General features: G+C 39.4%; 1 protein-coding gene across 2 annotated transcripts in view; it reads right to left on the bottom strand.

The window, feature by feature from the left end:
• The window catches only part of GlcAT-P (Glucuronyltransferase P), a 245,828-nt gene that overhangs the window by 64,920 nt on the left and 156,683 nt on the right, over positions 1–24,225 (bottom strand). Inside the window, exon 1 of one of the 2 annotated variants that reach the window (XM_083120529.1) lies at positions 9,913–10,028. The exons of the other annotated variant lie outside the window; for it this stretch is intronic. The gene's annotated coding sequence lies outside the window, so the exon portion shown is untranslated. Of the gene's footprint in view, positions 1–9,912; positions 10,029–24,225 lie in introns of those variants that run through there. 2 annotated transcript variants of the gene reach the window in all.

The raw sequence follows: 24,225 nt of genomic DNA, 5'->3' as shown, positions 1-24,225 counted from the left end.
CCGCTTTTCAAGATGGAGGGTGACAACTCGATTTCCCTACCTTATGCACAAAGATACATTGATATGGAATTTGTATTACCTTGGAGGACTGATCCAGATTTGAATTTGAACGAAAACGATCAATATGGCGTACTTTTGAACCGAATTCTCCATAATAAAATTTTCCGCGGTTAATGCCCGTTTCACGGAACAAGGCGGGTTGTGTACCCACGCAGCAAGACTTTTCGCCGTACCTTCGACATCTCATTTCCTTGAGAAATGCAGAAATTTCCTCTTTTTATTTCCCCCGAGAGCCTCGTAGCCCAGGGGGAGGCGACCCGACGAATCCTTGCACGAACTTTCCGCAGTCGCTTACCACTCAAGGGATTGCCGGAGGAACAGCTTTTGTATCTCTTTCCCCGTGGTCGTGTACGAAGTAGAGCTTAATCCTCCCAAAATAGATTCTCTTCCCCTTTGACTTTCAACTTCCTAATAGGATTAGGGCTTTTGTACCCAAACGAATCCATGCTGCTGTTACTAATCTAAATATACGTGTACACTCATTCACCTAAGGTATCAAAGTATCTTCTAATTCTCATCTTAAATGCATACCGGCTTAGAGGAAATTCCGACCACAAAGATAGTATCTCAAAGAAAAATCCAATTGGAGAACCAAGCAACTGCAAAGTGGCCCACGAGGGAAGCTCATACTTACTCACATATCATTGTATAATTATTGTTTAATTTATGCCAGGCATTTTTGATTCCTCCAAATATGGAAAATATGCATTTTAAAGAATAGAAAATCATTTTTTTAAACAGTTTGTCGTGATCGGTTCGTGAACGTGAACGGTTCGTGCGCGTGAACAGTTTGTCGTGAACAGTCGTGCACGTGAACAGAGGTTCGGAGGTGGTCGTAGCCCGGGGATCCCCTATTTGAACCCAGAATTCATAAGAAAAAGAACGTCAGGTGCAGGAAAAGATGACAATATATATGACTGCTAAAAAGAAGACATACCCGCTTAGGAAAATCCTGGAGACACCATTGCAAAAACGAATTAAGAAGTTCAGAAAAGCCGAGTGACATTGATAACCACCTTCCTTTTCTATATTCTTGTTCGTAATGAATATTCAATCAAGTCGGACAGCCAAGTTACAAGTAAAGAACTGCACAAATCTTAATTCTATGAGAACATCCTAAAACTTCTTATCTCTCTAAGGCACACCTAATTTCCAATAATAACGAAGATATCTTAGCTTTCCTTGAATTCTTACTCAATGAATATTTGAGATACGCAGTTGTACTTGAGATTAATTACGTACATGCTTTTCAGCAAGGCACAGAGCTCCCCAGCACGTGATCTTTACAGAAGGATTTAGGCATCTCAAGAATTTCTATCCAAAATCACGTGTAGGAAATATTGCCCTGCATAGGACCACGTTCATTCTAAGCTCATTCAGAACTTGTGGTGGAATGATTGGCAGGTGTTACCTGTATCCGTAATCCTGTATTACAGACCCTAATAAGCATAACTGTCAACCTAAAATCCACACATGAAAGGGAACTTGATTTGATTCTTGTTACTTAGCATCGCTTTTCTGACACTTTTGGCTAATCGAGACAATGAGAATGAATGATGATATGATGAAATTAATGAAGGAACACCTTGTGTCCAGGCCGGATTTCGAACCGGGATCCCGCGTTGTACAAACCTCTCGACCACGGAGGTGGGCAGATGGAAACCACTGCTTGAAATTACAATTCCGAATTCGTGCATTACTATGTAAGACTCAAATTCGATAGTAGCTATACACATGAGAGTATGCTAGATATCTACAGACCGAAACGTAAAATCTAACCCCTGGATACACGTGCTGACAGACCTGCCTAGTATCACAGTGCAAGCAATACCTGTATATCACTGTTTACTTCGAGAAAGGATAATCGTATTCTACGACATAATAAGATACAGTGAAAACATACAAGGGAATATAATTTCAATGTGACACTCGTAGATGTGTAAAATATCCGTCCTGGCAGTGTCAGACCACAATCATCTATTTCATTTTTCATATATAACTGTGCGCTGTGTTAAAAACTAAATTACATTACATTTAACATGGAGGTAACGACTACGTTCACCTAAGTTTCAATTTCACTGGGTCTTTCATTTCACGATCCATATTTGACTTCGAGTGACTTATGGCGAGCAAAGAGCTGTCAATTCGATGCGCTATCTAGCTTGGTCCGTGTGAACTATTGGGCGCTCGAGTGAAAACTTCTCGCTGCAGCCCTCCTTTCCTCTCTTCTTACAAGACTACAGTAACCTTGTTCGCTCTGACTGCCAGGCGTCCATATGAGACCTTCCACAAACAGAGCGAGTTGCCCAGGCCTACTAATTTTTTCGATATCGCACCAGTGTCTCGAATGTGACCGAGAGTCTCGTTATCGTCTCGAATTTTACAAACTGGTCTCGGTACCATACCTAGTTAACTGCTCATCCTAACGTAGACATTTCAGTATACGCTTTCATATACCTTTCCTCTCACACACACACACACGACAAGGCACAAAGGCTTTATCAACATCAACTTTATCAACTTTAATTTGGCTCGGGGAGGGAGATTAGCACCAACCCATTACCGCTCTCAATTTATTGGTGTCATCTTTATTGAACAGTTTCGACTAAAAACTAATATAACAAACCACATCACACACATGGATCGACCCAGGTCTGCGTGTGTGATTTTATTGCTAAACTCTCGCCTCTACATGCATTTAGCATTATGCTGTGTTCAACTTGGATACGGATTTAGATACAAGGCAAATACGAACATGCTCCACTGACATGAAAACGATACAGTAATGCAGTATCGTCGTGGACCTTAGAACTTTCATTTGTGACGCGTTGCTTCGGATGATTTATATCGTTGTTTTTCACTGAAAATTATAATTTCCCTCCTTGGAATATCCAGAAGAAGAAATCAGCGGGATTTAGGTCTGGAGAGCGAGGGGACATTTCACATGATCACATCTACTAATCCAGTTAGAGAAATTGTCGTTAAACCAATTTCTATCCACACATACGTATTTACTTGCGTGTCTAAATTTTATGCTTAGACTGTATAAGAAAAGTGTGAAAAGAAAAGAAGGACATGTGCACTCAGAAGAAAGTACATTAAATGAAAGATGTTGCATTATATCTGTAAAAGGTCTTAAGCCATCGAAACTGCACGAGAGAAGTAAGATTCGAAGAAAATGAACTGACGCAAATGGAAATAAATATTATTTAGGGAAAAAACAACATTCCCCTTTTTCCTGCCTTCAGTTATTTTCGTCTTTTTTTCTATCTTTTTTTTCAGTGCCTTTATTTTTCTTCCGCCTTGGATGTATCTTTGAAACCAATCTCTCTCATGGTTACGGACAGTGTTTAGTCAACTGTTTTCCTTCCCATCATTGTTTAGCCTTTGCTCTCTCCTTCTGCAGATCCTCCTGCCTTTTATTTTTTTAATTGATTGCCACGAATTAATTAATTAGACGAGACGAGTGCCCGCCCCCTCCCCTCCCTAGGTGATTGCTTAATGTTAAGTTGTGGTCATCATGTTTTTACTTTATTTTGACAATTTTATTACAATGCTAAACACATTTTTTGCCATATAGTCGCTAAAGTTTCGCAAAAATCACACAGCTCACAAAGAGAGAGAGAGAGAGAGAGCGAGAGAGGGAGGGGACAGATACAATTAATACAGATTTGCAAAAGGGACTCTACATAATACTGGGCCTCCCCGGTGGCGCAGTGGTAGCGTCGCCGCCTTGTAATCAAGGGGTCCCGGGTTCGATGCCAGGTGGAGGCACATAGTGGTTCGGATCCCACTTTAAACTGTAGGGCCAGTCCCGATTACCCTGTCTGTGCATAAAATTTACTTAAAACGACAATTCAATTCAATATGAAAGGAATGGTCAACAAAAGTTATATAATTTTGCCTCAAATGCGCGAGCACTGATTTCTTCTCATAAGAAGAATTTAAAAAAAACAAAAAACAATTATTTGTAAAATTGATATTGCACGTTTAGATAGCACGGAAAATAGATTTTACGTTGATTATACTCAGCTTCCACATACAAATAAGGGTCTTCTCGCCAGTTACGATGGCCCTATGTGTGCATTAAGTGATTTAAAACAAAACTGAAGAAACGAATAAAAATGAGTAAAATTATTTTGCTAATGGTAAGACCACTCAAGTATCCCATTTCCGTTGACAGAGATTGTTTTTCTGTAGCCTGTTGCCAGTCTTATCGCTTCCCCTCCACTTCCCAGAAAATAAGTTCTTCCCCCGCTGTATACACACATTTAACTACAGACAACGTAACGCTCCCTTCCTCAAATCTTATCATTTTTTAATACAAATACTGCACCCTGTCCCATTGTGTACTTTCGACTTCAAAATAGTAATCACTGGTTTATTGCGATGTTCGCATTTCTACATTACACGTGCCTTGACGTTATATTTCCCATGAGTCACAAGTTTATCTATTTTCTATGCCACTTCTTATTTACATTTTCTTCTTACTAATTCCTATTCACAAGCCCTGTATTTTATATATAACTAGCTGATTATCCGGCGTTGCCCGGGTATTTATATATCCCAATCTTGTATTAGACAGGAAAATAATAAATTCTAACTATAGTGTAAAATATAACTAATTTTAAATGTGATCGTGAATGTCACCAATTAGCTTAGCGACTCCGAAAACAATGGATTCGACACTAATCTAGGTTATCTTTGGCATTTTATTTTTCACCCCCTCTCAACCTCCATGTCGATAGGTGATGAACTTGAAGTTGAATCGCATAGGGAGTGTCACGAAAACTATGCATTCCATTCGCAACACAGCCTGAATGTTAGACAACCCGCCCGAGAAACACTATCGTTGTGCGGATTGCATGGAGTCACGGATGTTTGTTCGTGCGGAATTTAATATCGGTGGTTCTCGATTATTTTTACATGTCACTCCTTCCTACCCCACCTCTATGGGTGCCAGAGGTGTCTTACCCCAAAATATTATTTCCAGATTGCAAGTGATACGTGTACCAAGCTTGGTTGAAATTGCTCCAGTCGTTCGAGAGTTATGCCGGAACAAACAAATATACATTTTAAACAATATATAGATAGATGTTCAGTTATTCTTCACACAAATTCTTGCTTCATCTTATCCCTCACCATTTGTTGCACTAATTCATGCTGTACTTTCTTCCATGTCTGCTACTTTCATCATTTTCTCTCTCTAACATGTTCTAATACGCTTTGGTTTTCCAGCTCTAAATTGAATACATAACAAAATATGCCATCGCATAAACAGGCTGGACAAATGACAAACGAAGTTAATAACGCTGTTTTGGTCCCCAGAATAGCGAGATCAACCACAATTAATTATATAAAAAACTAACAATGTCTGTACAGTGGTCCTTCTATAATCTGACACTTCGCCAATCCAGTCCCTTCAGTAGTTCGGCGTTGAAAGAGTAGGGAAGTGGAATCTCCGCGAGTGTTAAAACGACTTCAAGAAAAAGTGTCATTTCAAGCAAAGAAACAAATGAAAATTGACACTTTTTTTAGATCTGTTCCCTCAAAGGAAATAATACAAACACACTGTACTACAATGCAGAAATGTAACTTTTTCTTTTATTTTTCTTATAACGTAAACCTAACGCAGGCCTATTTAAGGTTATGCAAACTACAGGAAAATGCAATATGTATCTTGTTTCGTACTTTTTTACAACACTAATTTAATTTTAATATATGTGCATACGTACATATTTTGTGCAATAAACATAGGTTTTGCTATTAAAATGAGTTTTTTTTTTTTAAATGCACCTCCACTAATCCGGCGTTTTCGTTAATCCGGCAGTCCTCTGGTCATATCTGCCGGATTACTGAGGGATTACTGTATTATTCTAATATATCTTTTACTATGTATTGTATTATGTTATATATTGTAAAATTGAACCAATAAATAAGGCGGGGGAAACGTAAAAAAATCACGCAACTGACGTCCTGGTATATTTTATGGAACCAGGACAATAAGCGCATACGCTCGCATGTATGAGTAAGGTGACCAGACACATACATTCAAAAAAGAGGACAGAGCATGGCGAAAAAGGAGGACAAAGTCATAAAAAAGAGGACACCGCAAAAAATGTCAACACATTTGTTATTACTCATAATTATTCAATATAAAAAATCTATCAACAATTTGCTCACAAATACCTCTGAGATGATCTCTTTGAGTAATTTCCTTTTACCTCTTACCTTTAAGCAAAGAAAGCAATCTATTACGTAATCCATTCTTTAACACTTGACAATCAAAACTAAGAAATATTTTGAAGCGCAGAATTTTACTCCTTTGAAAATTATTGGTTGAAATATCCATAAATGAATGCAAGTGTAACCCGTAAGCTTGACTTTAACTTATTTCCAAAAAAAAAAAAAAAAAAAAATTAAAATTTTAGGTAGTTTAGATTGAGATTAAGAAATATGATTTTAATGCCACAAACTCTAGTACTCTTTCAACAGCAGGGGAAAATGACAGCCACCTTACACTTCACCTCATATTCGTTTCTTCCATTCTTTAAATGCTGGATATTTTTTTGCGAGATCATTGTTGAAATTACACTTTCGCTTCGTTATTTCATGAAAGTAAATATTACTTAATAATCAAAATTCTGACTGCCCGTTTCTGTATCGCATTCATAATATACATATTATGTATGACTTGAAAAGGAACTGGTCAACCTCCGTGGCAGAGTGGTTATCACACCCACCTGGGTTTGAAGCCCGTCCTGGGCCAGGGTGTTCTTTGTGAGTGTGTCTTCATCAAAAGCATCATATCATCGCTCATTCTCATCTTCGCGATTAGCCAAAAGGGGCGGAAAAGCGAAGTGAAAGGAACGAAATCTATACATCCTAAATTAACTGCACAGTGCGTTCCAACAGTCTGGGACGCGTTCGGAGGGTAAAGCAATACTTAGAATGAATAATACATATGACTCGGTCGGGGAAAGTGATCGTGCTCGCTCCCAGATACAAAGGAGAGCATTGCTCGAATGCTTAACGCGCCCCAAGTGATATGTCTTAAACGATGATCGTTATGTGTGGAAGCATTCTCTATGCAGAACATTTGCTATGGTCAATGCTATACTGTTTCCAAAGAAAGAGGACAATTACAGATTTCTAAAAAATCCGCCCGGATACCGGACACGCACCTAAAAAGGAGGACATGTCCGGATAAAAGAGGACGTCTGGTCACCCTATGTATGAGGAAGGAGGCGGGCTTACTTCGGGGGTCCCCCTTCCTTTTAGTCAACTTCGCGATTAGTCAAAAGTGGCAGAAAAGCGAAGAGATTGACTGAAATTCAAATTTTGGATTTGTCTGCACTTAGGCCATTTGCACTGGTCTCATCATACGGGGCTCAGCCCCTTACCATAAATAAAATCAACACGTGTCTCCGAGGGCTAAAAACTCCTTACCCATCTCAAAAAACTGTAAAGGGGTGCTCAGCACTTACGTGGACAAAACACAACCCTACAAAGGATTATACTGGCCGTAGGTCCTCGTTGGTCTGCAAGATCATAGTTACCTCTGCGTGGAAGTGAGGTTGACTTTTGCGTGCCTTCCCAAAAGACCACCCCTTTCACCCCCAGAAAAGCGAAGTAAGATAAATCAAATGAATCATCGTTCATCCACGTCATCGTGATTACCCCCAAAAAGTGGTAGAAAAGCGACGTAAAATAACAAAATTACACATAGAAATCTGATTGATTGATTGGCTTTATTTTACTTCACATTTTGGGACACTTTTGGCTAATTTGCGAAAACGGGGATGAGTGATGACATGATGAAACTGATGAATGTACACTCACAAACGTCCATGCCCAGGCCGGGATTCGAACCCGGGACCCCTGGCGTCGTAGCGTGATGTGCTAACCATTCCTCACATAGAAATCTGATAGACTTTCTCACTTTTCTTACGCTCTTTCTAATGTCGCTACTGTCCGTAAGCCTGCTCATTACAGATATCTAGAATCTAGATAATAAGATTGAATGTAACTCATACTAAATTCCGTTGGTTTATTTTACTTGCGTTTCTGCCACTTTTTGGCTAATCGCGAGGATGAGTGAACGATATGATGAAATTGATGATGAGACACTCATGCCGAGATTCCAACTCGGGAACCCTGTGATGCTATGTGCTAACCACTCAGCCACGAGGTCGGCTATTATTTATGATGACTTCTAGATCTAGAGCCCCGCACCGTGGCCGTCATGCTTTGGGCTCCGGCTTCGGGAAGCGCACAGGTTGGAGCTTCCTGGGGGAAGCGTAACAACATTTCTCCTGAGATTTCGGCCTGTTTATGGGACCGGTGACCACCCTACATCGTGAGGAAATTGGGAAGCTACAAATCAGCGTAACCCGGTCACGGAAACCTACAACGAAAACTGGAGGGTTCGTGGTACTGACCACACGTCACCCCGTAACTGTTTGGATGATCTCCCACCTCGGTTGAGTGAGTGAGGAGGATCAGGTGGGAGTGAGGCTAGTAGTTGGTAGGTATGCCCTGGCTCTCACGGGCTGTTGCGCCACGAGTTACATTATTATTATGATAAATTTCTCGTAAGGGACAGACGGTTGAAATTGGCTAGTTCTTTTAATTTGAATATTCGTACTTACGTATTCTGCATTGAGAAACATTGCTGAAGGTGGCATTTCGCTTATTTCACGGAAATAAGCTCTATTTGCGACATATCGAGTAAGTTTTCTTCGTTTCTTTTTGCCTTCGATAACACACAAAATGGCGGTCACAGTTTCACTACCGTACTCCGCATGCAGTGTTTCCACCCCACTGCACCCAAACATACCTACGTAGTCCCACAAATCATTCACGCATAGCCCCACAAACCATTCATACATAGCCCCACGAACCATTTCCGGTAAGGTTAGGTTAGGTAGGGTCACGTATAAGTTACAATAGTTAAAAATTGATTTCGAAAAAAAATGCGTAGCCCCACACACCATTTTCGCATAGCCCCACGAACCATTGACACATAGCCCCACGAACCATTTGCGGAAAAGTACTTTCTTCAGTTACAAAAACACATATTTGGAAACACTGACCGGGATTACGTCATCACACACAGGCTACATCCACCTGGAAGTAAATGGATGTAAGAGCTTTCGTGCATCGGTCACACATTTATATCGAAAAATATATGATTTACCGGCAAAATTCAATGAACGATGCGAGAAAACACTTCCCCGAACTTCCAGAAGTATAAAGAAACTGCATTCTGTAAGTATTTTATCGTGTAAATTTGATGAAATCCGTCTGTCCCTTACGAGAAATTTACCATTATTATTATCTAGATTTAGACATTCATTTTGTAGAGTACCAGCTAGGGATGGACGATATCGGAAATTTGATATCGCGATATATTGTCAAGAAAATATCGTCACAGACGATATGATACCATATTTTTTTTTGTATCGTGATATTTGCGATATATCGCCAAAATATCGTGACGATATATCGCCGACACGATATATATCGCTAAAATATCGTGACGATATATCGCCGACACGATACTTATCGCCAAAATATCGTGACTATATGTCGTCTACTTGATATCGCCTGGTCGATATTTTTTTCAATATCGCGATATATCGTCTATCGCCCAACACTAGTAGGAGCGTGGTTCTGTCGCCACGAAATAAGCCCAGAATGGAGTTGCTACCAGTTGGCATGGATCGAAGCACAACACAACACATGGTCGTCGGGTGAACGTGCTTAGGGACGAACGCAGTCACCTCAACCGAGGCGTAAAGCAAAAAGGCAGTCGACCGTGAAGCGTGCAAGTCTAAAGGAGTACTTTACCTGGAAAACGCATGGAGTCGCAACACGGCACGGACATAGCAGCCAGACAATGCTTGTTTGACATCTCCCTCCCGTCACCGAACGAAGCACACGAGCGCCACCTATTCGACTGTCAAGCCTGAGCACGTTCGCGAGTACTTGCTCTTTTTTTGTTTTACTCCCTTTTACCACCTCTACGTTACGTGAGCAGTCGAGAAACACTCGCGTTGGACTATACCTAGGTAGCGGTTGTGGAAACAAGAGTTACGTAAGTGCCTCTGTTACAATCTCATGCCGCTTCAGCAGAAATATGCTGGTCCTTATGTCAACTTGCTTTACTAGTAATGAAAGAGAAACGTCTACCTCATACTTACACTTGTCACTGTTCGTGAAATTATGAACGTCTCCCACCGTAGTAGATTGCCAAGATATTTCGTACAGAATTTCCTGCTAGCGGACAAAACTGCGCGATTCTGTGCTGCTAGATAAATCCTCCATTACTGGATTTGTACGAGGAAGCATGTGATTTGCATGTGTCAGGAGCAATTTCCACTATGGTAAGATTTGGGTGACTGATTGATTTGGTTTCATTTTACATAACTTTTTCTGCCACTTTTAGCTAATCGCGGAGATGAGGATGATTGGTGATGTGATGAAGGAGCACTCACAAAGGACACCCATGCCGGGATCCGAACCCGGGACTTCTGGCGTCGTAAATTGATTGATTTTTTAAAATTTTTTTTAGCTTTTTGTGCCACTTTAGGCTCATTTACGAAGATGGGGATGAGTGATGATATGGTGAAATTGTTGAATGGACACTCACAAACACCCTTTCCGGGATTCGAACCCGGGACCCCTGGCGTTGTAGCGCAATGTGCTAACCACTCCGCCTGGTGTCGTAGGATATAGGTGAAGAAACATGTGCACATACATAGTGTTTCTTCCAGAGACCAGACGTTCCGGTTTTAGTATAACTGTTCCTCTGCCCCACAAAAATACTTGGGGACGCAGAATTGTCCTGTTCTCCCAAAATTTACATTAAATATCCTGCCTCACGAGAATATGATTTAGAAGCGTTCAATAGTTGTAGGTTGGTCGTTGCCATAAGGGACAGAAACGTCAATCTTCCATTATTCTTATCGATTCACAATGTTGACATATCGATTGTACATGCTGGTAAACGAAGCTTGTTACTTCCGTTCTATATCCGTTTCCTGTCGCATTTTCTACCACGGAAAGAGGGGGGCGCATCTTTAATCCATGGTCGCTTACACTCTACAATAGGTTTCTCTGAATTTCTAAAATTGATGTTCATTAATGAATTCAAGTAGTTAGTTACAGTTTCTATTCTTACCACCCACTGTAAATTATGTCAATTTATGAAGGTTTCTGCTGCACATACAAGGTAGAATCAAAAAGTAAGGTAACAAGTGCCCTGAAAATGTACAACGATATGCTAGTAACTGTTTCTTTTTTTTTGTGTGTGTTGTAGGTATTGATGGATAGTATCCCTGGTGACCGCTAGAGAGCAGCACGGTGACACAGTTGCAGAGAATCGCAGTTCGAAGATGGCAGGGTTACTGGAAACATGGTCAAATGTGGAAGTGTGAAGTGTGATCAGGTTTTTGCATGCGAAGGGGAAGAAACCAGCCGAGATCCATCGGGAACTTGTGGAGGTGTATGGAAACAACGTGTTATCCAGGAAACAAGTGTGGTGTTGGTGTAAGGAGTTTGAAAATGGTAGGACTGACATTAATGATGATCAGCGAAGTGGCAGACCGTCAACTTCAGCTACCGACCAGAACATTTGTCAGGTGGAGGGAATGATTAGGGGGGATAGGCGAATCACACTGTCACACATTGCAGATGCACTGAACATTTCGTATGGTTCTGTGCACAGTATTGTGCACAACACGCTTGACTACCGCAAAGTGTGTGCACATTGGGTACCAAGAAATCTCACTGATTATGACAGAGGCAGACGAATGGGCATGAGTCTGAACCACCTGGTCCGTTATCAACAAGACGGGTCGTCATTTCTGTATCGCACCATTACGGGTGATGAGACACCTGTGCCATTGTGGACACCGGAATCCAAACGTTCCATCATGATGTGGAAACATCCATCATCGCCCCCATCCAAAAAGTTTAAAACAGTAACATGTGCAAGGAAAACAATGGCCACGATCTTTTGGGACCACCTTGGTGTGATTCACCTGGAATTCCTTCCACGTGGTACCACTGTCAATGCTGTGACCTACTGCCAGACATTGGACAGATGGAGAGGCCATACGTCGGAAACGACCTGGAGCACTTAGGGAGGGTGTATTGTTGTTACACGACAACGCTCGACCTCACACAGCGCAGCTCAACCGTGACCATGTCACACGTTTCCACTGGGAGGTTTTGGAACACCCCGCATACAGCCCTGATCTTGCACCCAGCGATTTCTATCTGTTCGGACCAATGAAGAAGCATCTTCGAGGACGACGCTTCAACATAGTGCAAGAGGCACAGGATGCAGTGAAAACCTGGTTGGACAGCCTTGACACTGATTTCTTCACTCTTGGCATTGATGCATTGGTCACCCGCTGGAACACGTGCTTAGACAAATATGGTGACTATGTGGAATGTTAGTGTGCAGTGTCAGGTATACCCTGTCACAGTTTAGGCAACCACGACATAAAGGTTTCTGTGGAGAAAAACTTGTTACCTTACTTTTTGATTCTACCTTGTACATCGGAACCATGTCATTTGTATCAATAAAGGCAAGGGACTTGTATAAGAAAACAAGGAGTTTGTATGAGGCAAGGGTCATTTCCACTATGGTGGGATGTGGGTGAGTAAATGTACGTCCATACATAATTATAAGAGTCCTGATGTTAAAGGGTAGTCCTTTTTTATTTTTCAACTCGGATCATGGAATAAATAACAACAATGTTGATAATTATATTCAACCAACAAAATTACATTGTTTTGACTTCCCTTTGTTTCCCTTTTTCAGCCCACATCCCCCCCCTCTTTTTTAAAACATTTTCCTTTATTGACAAGATATCAAAAACTTTGCACGACTGTATTTTCCAGAAACAAAACATTCTACAATTGTCTATTTCGTACAGCTTAGAGAATAGAAAGTACCTACCCTACTTCCCTCCATGAGTGTTTGGATTAAATTTGCAGCGATTGTTGTAACAATGCGATCTGGGCTTAAGCAGTAACAAATGCGTTGTAAGCCTCTTGACTTGAAACTTGACAGCGTACTGTACTTCTCTGCTAGATTTTTACTTTTATTCTGAAGTTTATAAAAATAGTGTTAACTGTACTGTGTGACAGTAAATGCGGTAAGCTGTTTCAAGAAAGATTTGCACTCCACTCAAAATATTACTTTAAACGAAAAAAACAATATATATATACACATATACCATTCATATATAAAAATGGATACATTAAATTTATTGCAGTTTTTACTTTACTTCTTAAGGTATGGTATATATTGTCTTTTCATTTAACATAATAAACCATAGTCCTTTGTCATGTCCTTTTTTTGGCAATAATTTTCCCCTTTTCAGAGTAAAATTTTCCCTTTAAAATCCGGTCTCTAAAAACAATTCCTGAAACACACTGTTTTGGAACCATGGGATTTGTATGAGAAAGCAAAAAATATGTCTGAAGAAGCAAGAAATTGGTATGAAGAAAAATGTTATTTGCATCAAATAGCAAGGTGTTTGTATAAAAAAGCGAGAGAGGTCTGTCTGTATGACGTAGCAAAGTGTACAAGGAGTTTGTATGAGGCAAGGGTTATTTCCATACGGTGGGATTTGGATGAAACGTGAGCGCATGAATAAATCTATGTTTCTACAAAATAGAATTGAATAGATACAATTCCTGAAATATTTTGTTTTGGAATCCGTTGGATAAAAACAAGGAATTTGTATGAGGTGTTTAATCTGGAAATAAATCCAGTAATGACGCCAGGAAAGAAATAACTGGGAGGGATAAGGGGTGGGAATGTTTTGTAGGGGAGGAGTTACATTTAATATAATCCTAGATACCATACAAAAATGCAAATCTGAGATAAAATAGCTAAAATTAAACAATTTTTCTTCGCGGGTGTAAATGGAGGCAAACTTGTAGACGAGGCGAGGAGAGGTGTATGCTTTCTGTGCTGTCTGGCGTCTTCATGTGAATTAATTTTAAAATAAACCACGTACGCTGTCCCAGGAGTCTATGGAGCAACGACGCACATAACGATAGGGAAAGGAACAAACCGAGTGGGGGGAACAAAGCAGTGCACGCTGCTGAAAACGGCTGGTAGCTGCATACAATTCCTTTCACGCGTTCATTGGTAGAGCCACCTCGGGTCATTACTGTACTTGCACATAGGACTTGTTTTCGTTTGCTTGCTCCACAGACTTCCTGGACAGAGAATATGAAATTTTTATCTAATTTTTATTTTGCACTACAATTTGTGGTAAATTTCGCCAAACACAAGTTTTAAATTTTAAAAAAAATGGTCAGTAACCAATTTTAGAAACAATATATCTGGCATGACTTGATGAGAACACGCACGCATGGAAAACCAGTTTAATTTATCTATCACTTAGCCAGTTAACTAACGAACTAACTCTCTAGCCTTCTTAAACCCGAAGGTTCATGGCTGCAGCAACACAAGCCTTCCATCTGTCCTTATCCTGAGCAAAATCAATCCTAGCTTTTCCATCCTTAACGATTTCCTTTAGGTCGATCTCGACGATATCCCTCCATCTTCGTGTTAACCTTCCTACAGGTCCCTTACCATCAGGTTTCCCAAGAAATCCTGTAAACTCTGGTTTTCTCTCCCATTCGTGCCACATGGCCTGCCCATCTAAGTGTTCTTGATTTAATTATTCTAATAATATCTGGACATGAATACATATTATGGAGTTCTAAATTACGTAACCTTCTCCACTCATTGTCTCCTCATCCCTTTTAGGTTTAAATATTTTTATAAGGATTATATTTTCAAATACTCTTGAGTTATGTTCCTCTCAAAGTTTCACATCCATACAATACTACAGGCAAAATTACTGTTTTGTATATTTTAACTTTTAGTTTCTTAGATATTATAGGAGAAGATAAAAGTTTATGAAGAGAAAAGTAACATGCATTGTGTGAATTAAGTATGCTTTTTATTTCCTCTTTAACATCATTTTCATTTGTTAGTATTATCCCTAAGTAGCCAGCTGGGATAATTAATAGAAGAATGATCATTACAAAGCATTAATTCATTATTACAATCTGTACAGAACGTAAAACTGATGCCATTCGAAGAGCAGACGAAGAGCCAGCTTTAGTATAATAATAATAATATAATAATAATAATCCGTTGCGCAACAGCCCATGAAGGGCCTAGGCATACCTACCGGCTGCCGATCTCCCTCCCACGCTTTGCTTCGTCACCTCTAAGCGTGGAGATCTTCAACCAGTATTGGAATAGTCGGGGGGTCAGCCCGACGTATCCCCAGCCGTTATAGTAGGTCTTCTCGACCGGATTACGCTCACTCACTCGGAGCTCCCCAATTTCCTCACGATGGTGGGTTGCCACCGGCCCTATACGCAGGCCGAATAAATTCCGACCAGAGCCGGATTTGATCCTACGCCGTCCCGCAGAGAACGATCTCAAGACGAGTGAACGCCTTAACCCGCTCGACTACGGAGGAGGACCCAGCTTTAGTATAAAAACTTTATATTCATCTCATTAAAGCGCCAAGCACACATTGTAGCAACAAATCATTGCGAGCGAAGCGAGAAAGAAAATTTTTACATCCATTTCTTTACTGGCTTTCAAGAATAATAATTTAATTTGGTGTCAATACCTTCGAACGATCCCGAAATATTTAGTTTTTCCAGCTTCTCTATTGGCACGTTCGGGGTCGCAAACTTTTGGATACCATATCGCTAAATACAGTCTCCAAAATTTAATGTTCGAACTCTCTCATCACCACAGAAATCCCTTGACAATCTAAGATTTACCACTTTATCAAGAGCTTCATATCTCCTCCTTTAAATGTAGTACTCAATCTTACCACCAAAATTTCCATTCCAATTTTAGACTTACTGTTGATATTGAAGAGTGGATATTCCTTCCTTCAAGAACTTCTCTAAACCAGAATTTCCGCAATAGTCTAAGACAATAGTAATACACAAGAATTGGATACCTCCCTCAATTTAATGCTCAATCCCAACTAAAATACCCGCCATAATCTAACACCTAGAGTTTGATACTGCCTCCCCTCCCCCAACGTTTAATTCAGAATCCTCCCCACAAAACCCACGTGTCAATTAAGTCTAATTATGTAAGAGTTGGATATTTCAGCCCCTAGCCCTTCGATAATGCCCTTAAACACTTTCTAATGGATTAAATATGGTGCATTTAAGGTGTAATATTTTTACATATATTTTGGGAAAATGCTGAAGTTTACATTATTTGTAGGGGAAAAAAAATTCCCCCCAAAATCTCGATGACGCAACCTGTGCCATAATCCCCCCCCCCCGTAGGCAACCCTGGACATAACAACAACAATTTATAGAAGTGTTTTGAACATATGTAAAATAATAGTTAATATGGGTATGTGTTTTAAATACTTTTGTTTTAAACATGCCAACCCTGCATTTACATCCATCTAGGGTCCATTGAAATTGCAACAAAGCCATCTAATTGTTGTACCCTCGAAAGGAACGCCACTAATTGTTCCTAATGTATAACAAAGGACACGATCAGAATGAAGCAACCAAGCAGCATTATGCAATAAGGGCAGGAGGAACACGGCGCAAATGTTTGAAGCACTGAAGTCATGAAAGCACGTACCTTTTGGGAAGCCTGACTATGAAAACTATTTTCACTTTAGTTCAAAAGCAAGAAAGTAGCAATGATCAACGCTACGAATAGCAATAGGGAAGTGGCCTATGAAGGGTAATAGAACAGTAGAACACTAACATAATTTCCCATTTTCGCTGTTTTACGTCGGTTTAGTACCTCGGTTGGTTAATAGTGACGAGGAAGATGAATTAACTATTAAGTGAATTTGATGAAGGAGCACTTGCAAAGGAACACCTGTCAGCACGACAGGATCCGAACCTGGAACCTTTAGTGGCAAGTAAGTCGACTGCTGGATGCGCTCAGCCACCGAGGAGCCATTTAATTCATTATTAGATAAAACATCAAACACTATAATGATCTACGCAGGATTCGATCCGATTGCACCCGGATTCGTACCAACATTTAAAGCTTTCGCATGACGGGCAAAAATCGGTTTTTCGTCCACCATCTCGAAACGTATTGGCTCATTTTGTGCACACACAAAAGTAGACGAATACTCCAAGATATCTAACATACGTAAAACTTCCAGCAGAAACTCTAAAAACGTTCCTAAAGTACTAAATTTTAAAGAAAAAACACTTTAAGCTTTTGTCCCAATATACAGGGTGTCTCAAAAGTAATAGCGCAAACTAACACAGGTGAAAGTACACGATAATAGAAGCCAAAAGGTCTCAGTAAACACGGGTCTGCACACATTATTAGCATTTCTCCAACTAGGACGACGTTTACAAACAGTGAAGTCAGTGGCGACTTGTAATCACACATTCGCGATTATCTCGAAAACGGCTCGTTTGCAGACCCATGTTTACAAAGAATATTTTGCTTCTATTATCGTGTACTTTCACATGTGTCAGTTTGCGCTATAACTTATGAGACACCCTGTATGCCCTAACACAATGATATTCAAACTGTGAGGCGCCAAAGTTTTGCAGGGGAGGCGCAAGAACTAAAAAAACATTTTCTTCCTGAAAGTTTAAAATTTATTAATAATAATATATTTAAATATTTATCTGCAAAACAAACTATGAACAATTCACTTAGTTATTAGCATGTTTCTTCGTACAACCTTGAGCCGACATCCGTGCCGGAGTGGTTAGCACACCGCGCTACGACGCCAGGGGTCCGGGGTTCGAATCCCGGCTTAGGTCATTCTTTGTGTGTGTCATTAAATTGGTTTCATCATATCATCTTCACGATTATTCAAAAGTGGCAGAAAAGAGACGTAAATCGAAATCAATCAATCGTAACCTTGACAAGAACTGAACATGTAGGGAGAGGAGAATTCTGGCAGCAACTTATTGCTCACAATCAGAATGGTTATTAAATGGTTTGTTTCTGTCGCAAAGTGCAGCAAGGTTCACCAGGTTCACACGTTTGTTCTTCAATCGTAAATGAAAGTAGTGTCGCAGTGGATAAGTTTCTAGGTTATGCACAAAACAGAGGGAACTGGATAATGTAGAACTCAGTATCTGAGAGATACTCAAACTGAAGTAAAAGAAATATGATGGAAAGTATTTGGATTTCGGTTTGATAGGTACTAATCTCTCTCTATATAAAATTGGATGTATGTGTGTGGGTGTTCCGGCATAACTCTCGAACGCCTGGAGCAATTTCAACCAAATTTGGTGCACATATGACTTACAATCTGGAAAGAAATACTGTGGGGGTAAGACACCCCTGGCACCCCTAGGGGTGGGGGTGGGAAGGGGTGACATGTAAAAATAATCGAAAACGACCGATATTAAATTCCGCACAAACAGACATCCGTGACTCTATGCAATCCCGTACAACGATAGTGTTTCTGGGGTTGTCTAACATTCAGGCTGATATGATATTGTGTTGCGAAAACGTGTGGAATCCATAGTTTTCGTGACACTCCCAATGAAGTTCAACTTCAAGTTCATCACGTATCGGGATGGGGAGTGAGAGGGGGTGAAAAATAAAATAAAATACCTAGATTAGTGTCGAATCCATAGTTTTCGGAGTCGCTAAGCTAATTGGTGACATTCACGATCACATTTAAAATTAGTTACATTTTTCACTATAGTTAGAATTCAATATTTTCCTGTCTAATACAAGATTGGGATAAATAAATACCCGGGCAACGCCGGATAATCAGCTAGTATTAATAATAAAGAACGACCTCAAGGCACCTACAAAATGAAGTTACCGCTTTGGAAAAGAAATACTGAAGATAAAATTATTGGCGATTTCTTTCCTACATTGAGTATGTTAAAGAAAGAGAACTACAATGAAGTGTGCATTTGTGGAACGCTTGCCACAACTACGTACATCTCCACTTCAGAAAGTATTTCCACAGGACACACAGCACAACTAGATCAGGGATCTCTTCAACGGAGACCCTCCACCAAATTTTACCACAACAGAAAAGAAGCGCCTTATTGATTTTTCCTCAGACAACACGGTGAAAACTATACGGTGTAAGGTGCGATCCTTTCCTAAGAGACACAAATGTCACCCTCCCATGCACTTAGTACACCCTATTTTGCAGACTAACGAGGCTCTGACGTCTGGACTCACAGCCAACTCTGTCGGGTTTGTGTTGTCCTTATGCGTTTGTAATTGTCCCCTTCATCCATCTTATTACCATTCATCCTCATCTTCCAGATTAGCCCAAGTGGTAGAAATGGTTAAGTAAAATAAACTGAATCAAATCAACAGTGAAGACTATGTGTCTTTCTGCAACACTACCTGGATTTTGGAGCTCCGCGAGGAATCAGTATCCAGAGTTAAGAAAGCCTTGCACATTCTGCTTCTTTATGTGGCTTCTTATCTGCGTGATTCAGGATTTTCAGCCATGGGGGTGATCAAGTCCAAATACAAATCAAGAGTAAATATCCACAATGAAATGCGCCTTACAATTTCTAAATAAGTACCAACATTCGATGAACTGTGTGATGCCAAGCAAGCTCATACATCCCACTGACATTGTTGAACATTTTAATATGCCTGCTATTAACATCTATTATCCAGGTTTATTTACTGTCTGTATATATTTTTATCTTTTCGCGTCAATATCATATCGCTGAGTGAAATGACAACAGCTCAAAAAAAAACTTTAAAAAGTGCATCACCTGTATTAATTCACACATTTTTTCATTACTTGCATGTACATGCTAACGTAAAGAAACACATTAGTCACATTTGTATTATTCAAGGGAGGCGCGTGCAGATTTTGGCAGCTCAAGGGAGCCAAGACAGCAAAAAGTTTGAAAACCCCTTCCCTAACCAAACATGATTGTGAGTTTCGTTCCTACGAAAACATTTTATATATATATATATATATATATATATATATATATATATATATATATATATATATATATATATATATATATAAACACTATGCGATAGCGTGTAACGTACAGAAAATCGGTTTTCATACGTCAATTTTGCTCAAATGCTCCAGTGTGAATATCAGCTAAATTTCACTGAATTTACGGAAAGTGTCCCCAAGTTTATAATTGATGAATTAGAATAAAAGTTTTGGGTGAGCCAGTACTTAGAGGCTATTTGCACCCGCCACGTTACACTGGGCTGAGCCTCTTACCATGGCTAAAACCCACACGTGTCTTCGAGGACTAAAATCTCGTTGCGTAGCATAAAAGCTGTGGCTACAAAGGATTATACTAGCTGTAGGAGCAGACGCCAGAGCCTCGTTGGCAACACTGGAGTTACCGGGGTTTTCCACGTGAAAATTACGAGGTTGACTTCTGGGAGCCTTGCGCGAAGGTCACCTCTTACACTCGCCAAGTTGACGACCCATCCAAAACAAGGTAATATTATTTCTAAGGTTTATTTTTTGCCAAATTGTACAAAAGTAAAGAAGTAAAACCATAAATTCAAAAATTGTAGCCCATGTAGAGTATTGAAAACTGCAAAATTTGTGTTCTACACCTCGAGATCGATGTATAACGTGGTCTGGTACTGCGATTCCAGTGGCGCAACCGCAAGGGGAGGGGTTAGAAAGGAATTCCCTCCCGCCAACCTTGAACATAAATCAATTATGCAGGTGCAAACACTGAAGTAAGAACAGGCCCGTAGCCAGGATTGCTTACTAGGGGGGGCAAAGTCAATCCTAGAGGGGGCAAATTTTTAATATATTGTGTTGCATTGGCAGATATAGCAGGGTACAGAGGGGTGCTTGCCCCCCTCCTCCAAACGTGATAAGTAACAGCATAGACTAGTTAGGTTAGGTTAGGTTAGGTTAGGTTCTAACTATTCTATGGTAACAGGAAAGGGATGATATCTTGAAAATCCAACGAACAAAAAAAGTTCGAGCAACATCAAATAACAATATTTCGATAATGACCTTTCGGACTAACAAAGAATACAAAGATGAAGTTTAACATATATAGGCTAATTGGGATTTTATCTACTTTATATTTACATGTCAATTATGTTAATAGACGATTAATATGTAACTTTGGGCTTCTCTGCGGAACTGATTAAGGAAGTCCTTTATAAATTGTGCTTCATAATGCACTATAATTTCCAGTATGCAATATTTTTACACACAAAGGAATCTAAAGAGAATCCAACACCACCATTATGTTGTGTTATGCAAGAAAAATCGAATTAATTAAATAATAATGGTTACATGTTATCTACACTTTGATGAATTGTGTAAAAATTTGTATAATTTTTTGTAGGCCTACTTGCTAAAACATGGCTCCTATTTGCTTCAAAGGGGAGAGACTTGCATCACTACAGACAATGTTTGCCTACTGGTTACGTTAACCATTTTGCAAAATATTTTGTCATTGAAATACATGTGTTTGACACCCGACAAACAAATAAGAATCCTTTGATTGATCAATGACTTCTTGGATTACAGTGTCATCATTCATATTTCATATCAAGTTTTATAGAGGGAAATGTTGTATCCTCTTTACGTTATGAAAAAATACCTTCCTTAATGATTACGGTACGAAACCAAATGATCTAAGGGGCATCCTTCGCCTTACCCCATTTCCGAAAAAGCGAGGTCTCTGGGCCACTTATCGCCACCACTTTTTGAGCAGAAGCGTACAAACCCAAAATATCAGTGTTTTTTATGCTGATACTGATTTCTGCCAGTCACAGAATGGCTTAAGATATATGAACAAAATTAGGAGAATCAACTCCATAGCAGAAGAGTTGACATAATTATTTGTCAAAAAATTAGGTTGTGCATGAGGTACTTTAACAGACAACGTCTGCTACAGACACAATGTAATATTATAAATATAAGAAAATAAATAGAAAATAATTTGAGAGATTTTCAATCGTATTTATTTCACTGCAGATTTTTTCTACTTGTCATTTTCTTGAACCTATATTCATAGGGTGCTGCCTGATAACATCGAAAATTTTCACAGTGTGTACAGGACATCAAGGAAGGCAACTTTTATCAATGACTATTTACTCGTCTAATTCTTCTTTCGATGTTACAAGCAATCGAAATATAGCATCTTATGACCTTAATGTATGCAATCCCATTGTAAGCTTCGCAGTTGCAAATGTAATTTATTTTTACTGCCGTTTAAAATTCTTGAGAGCAATATATATAACATGCTATGCAAACAGTCAGGGTTAAAACTTAACTTTCCCTTTATAAAATGGATATCATGACACACACCTATGTTGCTTATCAAATTTAATGCGTTTGCATAGAGAAATGATTCATAAGATTTGAAATTCACATTTATATTTCATAAGATGCTTAGTGTAACCTGTCTCACACTACAAATTTTATCGCTTTCTAAACGAAATAATAAATGTGAAAAACTATCACATTTTCATCGTGTTTGATAATAATTTGAGCCAGTAAGCTGTCCTACATCTTCCACTAGCCGACCTCCATGGTGGGATGGTTACATAACACACTACGAAGCCAGGGGTTCCAGGTTAGAGCCTGGGCATGAATGTTCTTTGTGAACAGAGGCGAAACCACAAATCTTTATATGGAGAGGGGTCAAGTACCAGAACAAACATGCCAATTATAATAATAGTAATATAGTGGTGGTAGTGGTAGTAACAATAATAGCATTAAAAGGACGTTATTTTTGTCGTAAATCATGCAAAAGGGGGTAGAAGTCGGTGCTAAAGCATTTGTGTTTGAACAAATGCTTTGAAATATTTTTCCAATACGTTCAATTTCATATTAGCTAGTAATGGAAAACAAGCACACAAACTGTATTTTTGAAAGACAGAATATGCATGACATTATTCTTTTTGCACATATGACACGTACAACTTTCATCTACAGCATATTTTTTACACATATGCAACATGGAGCGACATAAAATAAGAAAATACATATGCAACATGTTAACTCTAAATTGTGTACGTATTCAAAGTTTCTTTAATATATATATATATATTATATTATTTAAATACATTACATGATCAATTCATCCGCCAAATTGTCTCTCAAATGTGCGACAACAATCTGAAGTATATATCTGGCCTTACTTCTCTCTCAGGTAATTTAGAATGTATTACAGAAAATAATCATATTGGGATCAAAGCAAGCAGGAAAATCTTTAGATCCAAATATTTGCAAACTGAAAACAATATTGATTTAATTTCACTGGGCGCCATAGGAATCTCTTTAACATTTTTTTTTTTTCATTTAGATTGTTTTGGCCCAGGGTTGACTCCCACTGACCCCTAGCTGCGGTTCTGCACTACGGACTAGAAGAATAGTAGATATTATGTTTGCGAGCGAAGCGAGCAAGAAAATTTTACGAAATGTACTTTTATTTGTATAAAATTTGAAATCGGGGATGCAATTGCCACTCTGTGCCCCCTGTAAGTGCCCTTAGCCGTCTGGAAGAAAAATGCAAGAAACACTTGAAAACTAATTCCATCTTGAGTATCCATTTGTCCTGCTATTCTTAGATTCTGCTAGTCATGTTTCTTTACTTCAATGCTTGCCCCCCTAGATTGGACTTCCCTCCAAGATTGGGGGGAACGACAATGCCCCTGCCCCCTTGTGGTTCCAGCACTGTTTGTGAGTGTCTCTTCATCAATTTCACGTCATCACTCATCTCCACGATTAGCTGGATGTGGCAGAAAAGCAATGCTAAGTAACAAAAATCAAATATCCACTCCCTTTCTCTCGCTATTACCAAAAGATAGACTTGGGAAACAAAAAATTATGAAATTATGCAGTTCAAACTTCATAGCAACACATTCGAGAAAAAAAAACATCCAAATACATTAACACTTTTCATACAAGACTACTCAAAGTGTCACAACTGTTCTAGATAATGAAAATTGCGAAATCATTTTCCGAAATCTGAATCTGGAAGGGAATCCCCCAATCCTGATACGACATTATACGGAATCCGACACGCCTTCGTGTTGCTAGAGTAATACAGGATATAATTGTAAAGATTAGTGAGAATTCCAGGTAGGAATGTGTTCTGTATTTTTCACAGGGGGGGCAAAGCATGCTCTCAGGGGGG

Source organism: Lepisma saccharinum, chromosome 4, assembly GCF_977018435.1.
Source record: "Lepisma saccharinum chromosome 4, izLepSacc3.1, whole genome shotgun sequence".
Taxonomy (NCBI): domain Eukaryota; kingdom Metazoa; phylum Arthropoda; class Insecta; order Zygentoma; family Lepismatidae; genus Lepisma; species Lepisma saccharinum.
The sequence above is the reverse complement of the archived record's forward strand: the minus strand, read 5'-3'. Positions and strand labels throughout refer to the sequence as shown.